Below are 6,000 nucleotides of genomic sequence, written 5' to 3'. Positions count from 1 at the left end.
ATTTGATTGATTGATTATTTGATTGAGCAGCAGGGCAGCTGCTCCCGGTGGGGCTTTTACTGGAGCTTTTACTGGATTACTACCTTATCTATATGCTGTACCTAATTACTTGATTGCCAAGAATAAACATACATCTGGACACAGCCATAGAAGAGTCATCTTTATTTTATGAAATGTTACACACCCCCTGTCCTGAAGAGTGGACCAGACCTCAGGCACTCAAGGGCTGAACTGTATGAGCCTTTACCAGCTCCAAGGCATTGGAGTCACAGGGCCATCCGTGTAAGGTCCATCCTCACCAGACACGAGGAGCAGAGGATGGGGAAAGTCACTGGGACAGGGTCTCATTACTAAACAGTGATAAACACTTTGGCAGCATTATCATCTTTATAAGAAAAATCCACCTCATTATTGAGAGTGAGAGCAACAGCCATAAACAATGTGTACTTTCAAGGCTGCCAAGGCTGCACCGAAATCACACCCAATTGATTGCATAATAGTAATGAAATACATTCTAAAAGTAACAGGTTCTACAGCTTTAGTGAATACAAACAGTTGGATGTAGTAAGTGTTTTACTCTGAGGAATAGTTAACGAGTCACGTACGGTTGCATGCGGCCGCAGTGCGTTACAAGATAGTGGGCGCCCTCAGTGATATCTTTATAAGCAGTCGCGACCGGCGTGACTCGTGGGTGGGGGGGCGGTTGGGGAGGTCATGCGGGGGTTTGCACGGAGGGGGATTTAAAAAAAATAACTTACCTTACCGTGTCCTGCGCTGTCTCCGCTCCAGGCCGGGGGAACGCGTTTTCCTGCTGCTTTCCTGCTCACCTGCCTCTGGCATGAACGGGAAGAAGGGAGTCTCCCTCCCCTCCCCTAAGCCAATCACAACGCTGCAATGGCAGTGTTGTGATTGGTGAGGACGGCACCCAGCCGGAGCCTATGGGGCGGCCATTTTCTCTATGTAGGCTGCATGCAGCCAGAGTGGGCATGACTGGTTTGGTCGGCCACAGAGGGCCGACCTAACAGTCAGGGCCCACAGCACTGGACAAGCCACTACTCCCTGAACACACCCACCCGCCTGCCCCCAACCAGGCATACACTTCTGTTTTCTCGCAGTGCGAGAAGCAGAAACATAAAATGGTATTTAAAATACCATTTTATGTTTCTGCTTCTCGCACTGTTAGAAAGCAGTGGGGCAATGCTCCTCCGCCCTAATGAAGGAGCCACCCCTGTTTATAAGAAGAGGACTATGTTGCAATGGAGCAGCAAGGACATTTCCAGTGTGTCGGGCAGCAGGCACATCACTGGTTGGATTTGCACTTTCCATTTAAAGAGAGAAGTGAGCCTAACCTGACTCCAACCAGAAAAGGTACTCAGGTGACAAATAGCGTTTACTCGGTGCCAAAAAAGTTCCTGGAGAGAAACTTCATATCAAAATAGCTAGTTGCATAAAGCATGTTGACCAACAGACACACACTGGGTTCCTGATTCATAAAGAGCTTGTAAATTCCAGCATGAGGAGCTGAGATCTACTCAGGCGGAGATTACAACACCTACTTTGATTCACAAAGGCCTCAGGCATCCTCCTGCCGAAGTTATGATTTTCAGAACTTTCCCAGAATGCAGCAGAGGGTTGTCCACACAGAAGAAATTCCACAGTTGTAGGATTAGGAGTCTGTAACGATCACAATGTCACAAAGAGATATATTTTGTCCTTTCACTTCTAAAACATATTAGCACAGGAAGACTTCTCGACCGCACTCACAGAAAATGAAGGGTGCTTCTTTGTACTTTCACAAACGACCTCCGCTTCTAAACTTACATCTGTACAACACTGCACATGTGGTGTAGGAAGTGCGTGTGCAGTTTCCATAAAAAGGGGACATCGGAGCAGGATCCTACTGATGGCTAACGTCACCCTTCTGGGTAGATGGCGACCCACCTTTGCCTTCCTGCCATGAGTCAGGTGGATCCACGTTAGGGCGGGGGGAAATTTCCATTACGCCAGCGTAATCTTGAAGAACTTTGATAATGTCACGTTATGTTTGTTACAACGAAATTCCCCAATCATGCTATTATTCCACAGCATGTACTTACGCGCTATTTGTAGCAATTTTTTTTTAAGAAAGATAGGGAAAACCCAATGACCAGAACACGAGCGGCTGATGTTTACAAAGCATGTCTTTTATTGCGGCTGATGTTTACAACGCATGCATTTTTTTTGCTTTTTTTAAGTGAGAAATGTGTAAAAAAACATTTCAGATTAATATAAATTGCCAATGTGCTTATTGCTTAACCCTCTGGTAGCTAGGCACAAATGCAGTTAGGCTTAACTTAGAGACGATGTGTAAAGTATGTATCTAGCACACAAACAGTGATAAAGTGAAACGCAACACAAGATAAATCCCACACCAATTTAGAAACATGGAGTAAATTTTATTAAATTGACAAAAAATAACAACAATCCAATCAGTTGAACAGGAGATATGCAATTTTAAAATTTCAGGTAAGTAAAGTGCCTAAAAGCACCAGACGCCACTAATGGTTTTCTGGTCAGGCGAGAAAGGGTAAAAGATACAAGCACAGGCCGGCCGTGATGGAGGGTGGGCCAGATTTAAGGACCAGGTTAGTCCTGATGAAAGGTTACCTTCAAAGTCCAGCGCAAAGGAGCAAGCGGGGCGTCGCAGATGCTCGTCGCTTTAGCGTGAAGATCCTGGAGGGCATCGCAGATGGTCGTTGCTGGAACCCTCACATTGGTGGTCACTGCAGTCCATGCTGTAGCATTAAGTTCAGAGCTCACACTGCCTGGCATCATTGGTGGTTGCTGTGGCGCAAAGAGTAGGGGTCGCTAGAACTCAGCGTTAGCGAGAGGCAAGACCATGGCGCAAATGGACATGTTTGGGTTCACGAACAGGGCCACACTGGCCGTAGCCGGCACAGGGAGTTTCCCTGGTGAGCCGCCAGGGTGGAGGCCGGCTTTGGGCCCCTGGGGGGCTGTCTTTCTTTTACCGGGGGCCGGCAATATCGGCCCCCTGTAACAAAATTGTCCGAAACCGGCCCTAGCAAACAGGTCGGCCGCAAGCCCCCTGCCCCCCAGGGAGGGGCAGCCGAGTAGTTTTCCAGGGCCAGAGGTGTGGCCCCACGGCCAGGGCAACTGACACCGGAATCTGGGGATCATGGTTCGATCGCCGGCGGCAGATCAGCCCAGCACCATGCTTGCTTAATCTTCCCGACGCCCCCAGTGCCTAGAGACCCTTACGGGTGATTGTTTGCGCTTTACAAATGTGGATAATAATAATAATTATTATTATTATTTCGGTTCCCAGTCCGGCCCGGTTCACGAAGAGCCCAAAACTTCAGGATTTCTCCTTTTCTTTGGAGAGAAGCTCAACTGAGGCCACATCAACTGCCAAGGACCTGTGGGGCACCTCTTTGGGGTCAAGAAACCATTCTAGGTGAGGCCATCCTAGCTCAGGCAGTTCCAGTTGCAGGTTCAGTTGCACGTCCAGGCAGTAGTTCAGCTGTGCAGTTGCAGGGAGCCTCCGAAGCTTGTTTTATCTCTGTTGCTCAAAGCTGGAGGTCAGTCTGCTACCCTTGGAGTCACTTCAACCTGGGATGAAGGGTGCAGGTCCAGTCTTCCTTCTTAGCAAACAGGACAGCAGACCATAGAGCAGAAGAGTGGCAGGGCAGCAGAGTGGCACTGTGGCAGTCGATCTGCAGCAAAAGCAGCACAGCATTCCTTCTTCAGTCGCGTCCACAGGTCGAGGAGTGTACTGAAGGGTGGGACTGAGGGTCCTCTTGCTATACATGGTGCCTTCTTAGAAGTAGTAGACATTTCAAGAGAATTCCCTTTGAAGTGCGTGAAGTTTTGTGACTCTCCTACCCTGGGTGGCTGCATGGACAATGCAGGGGTGACAATCCTTTGTGTGAAGGCAGAGCACATCCTATTCAGTTGCAAGTGGGGCTCTGCCCAGCTCAACCCCCTTTCTGCAAGTGGTGGCCTATCCAGGCACACCTAATCCCTCGTTAGTGTGGCTGTCCGGGAGGAATAAACAAAGTCCAACTGTCAACTACATCCAGTCATTTGACCCAGGAACAGGTTTCAGGCATCAAATAGTTTATGGCAGGAAAATGCTAACTTTCTAAATGTGCCATTTTCAAAATTGTAGCATAAAATCCAACTTTACCATCAAAGAGGATGTTTAATTCCAATTTCTTAGGCACCAAAAATGCAAAGCTTACCTTTTCCGAATCAAAGTTTAGTGCGCATTGAGTGTAATAAGGCAACTCAATGTTATCCTCTGAGAGAGGTAGACTTCAGAAGAGTGAACAATGAATTTAGGGGTTGTTCACTACCAGGACAAGTAAAACTTAAAAGTGCATGTCTAACCTTTTACTCACAATGCACTCTGCCCTAGGCTACCTAGGTCCTACCTGTGGGTCAGTTATATGCAATAAAAGGTAAGTTTAAGGTTTGGCAAGTGTCAGGCCTGCTGGATTCCTGAGCTGGATTCCATGTGCGACGGGGGCGTAGCCCGAAGAGAATAAAGGAAGCTGATTGCCGTTCTAGTTGTTGCAGCCCGCAGTTTCCTGCCATCACATTATATTCCTTTTCTCCTTCCGGATTCCCGCTCGCGATCTTTGGCGTTCTTCAACTGTTCTTTCTCATCAGACAGACTTATGCTGGGGTAGTCTGGCGCCACTCATCTTGGTGTTTGCAGCTCTGCTCAGCTCTCTGATCCCGGATATCCCCAACTTGTTTTTTTTTTTGTCCTCATCTCACCTATAAACAACTCGCAGAACTTATCCGGTCTTAGTTACTAACGTGGCGCCCTCCGACCGCCTGCACTTGTTTAGGTTATCCAACCAATCCCCTTTATCGTCCGGGATTTAGGTGTTAATCATAGGACCATGTTCCTTATCAACCCTGAGTATCAGCATAATCTCAGTTCTCTACCCATTTTTATGAATGGTGCCCAGAGATTAGGGGAGCTGGAACTAGTTCCTATTATTTCTAGTCGAGCCATTGCAAGTGCAGACTTTAACCAGTCTTCAGTTTTCGGGGGTAGGGGATCTTTCCATTTAAGACATATTTCCCTGCGGGCCAGCAAAATCAAACATAGCAGTAAACCTCTTTGAGACTGTTCCAGACATGCAGTGGACGCCTGATCATTGGCAAAAAAGATCAAGGATGTGTTCAAAACAATATGGTTTCCAAAGGTCTTACATAAATACCTACACACCCCTGTCCAATATACTTCTAATTTGGAACATTCATAAAAGATGTGTATATCATTGGCCTTGGGAAGCAGACACCTGGGGCATTTCGGTTCAGGGGTTGGGGCAAATTTCGAGATTTTTTCCGAGGTATAATATATTCGATTGGTAACAAAAAATGTTTTTTCTTCAGGCTAGCTGAATTAGTATATTTATAGAGCAAGTTCAAAGAAGGTTCCAGGAGATACCCTATATCAGCTTCGAAGACAGAGTCATTCCATACTGACGCCTGTTGTGGAATATCCGCATCATCTGCGTTTATCAAAAACCAATACCAGATTGAAATTTCCTTCTTCAAATGTTGGGTAGTTTTAAGCACGGCTTCCACCTCCCCGTTGCCCCTGAAATTTTCCTTTTCCGTTTGAAACCAAGATTTTAATTGAATAAACTTAAATCTTGATAACCCCGAGCCTATTCTTACTTTTAATACCTCCCAGGGGTGTATGCCATTTTCATCCCCCAGATCCGACCATATGGAGACTCTGGCTCTTTTTATGGGGACAGCCATACTATCCTGAAGACAGAGGGGGGTCCCAGGGGAGTCCCAAATCGGAGCCTGATCGGAATAATAACCTATCCCACATCTAGTACGAATGTTATACCAAACTTCCAAGGCATTTTTGACGACCTTTAACCTTACTCTTTTAAAAAAAATTGGTGAACCAAACTTGTAGAGAAACCCGGCCTTACACCCCCCTCCTTCAGTAGTGACCGACTCCCCTAA

This window comes from Triturus cristatus, chromosome 10 (genome assembly GCF_964204655.1).
Source record: "Triturus cristatus chromosome 10, aTriCri1.1, whole genome shotgun sequence".
Classification (NCBI taxonomy): Eukaryota; Metazoa; Chordata; class Amphibia; order Caudata; family Salamandridae; genus Triturus; species Triturus cristatus.
Note: the sequence above shows the minus strand (reverse complement) of the source record.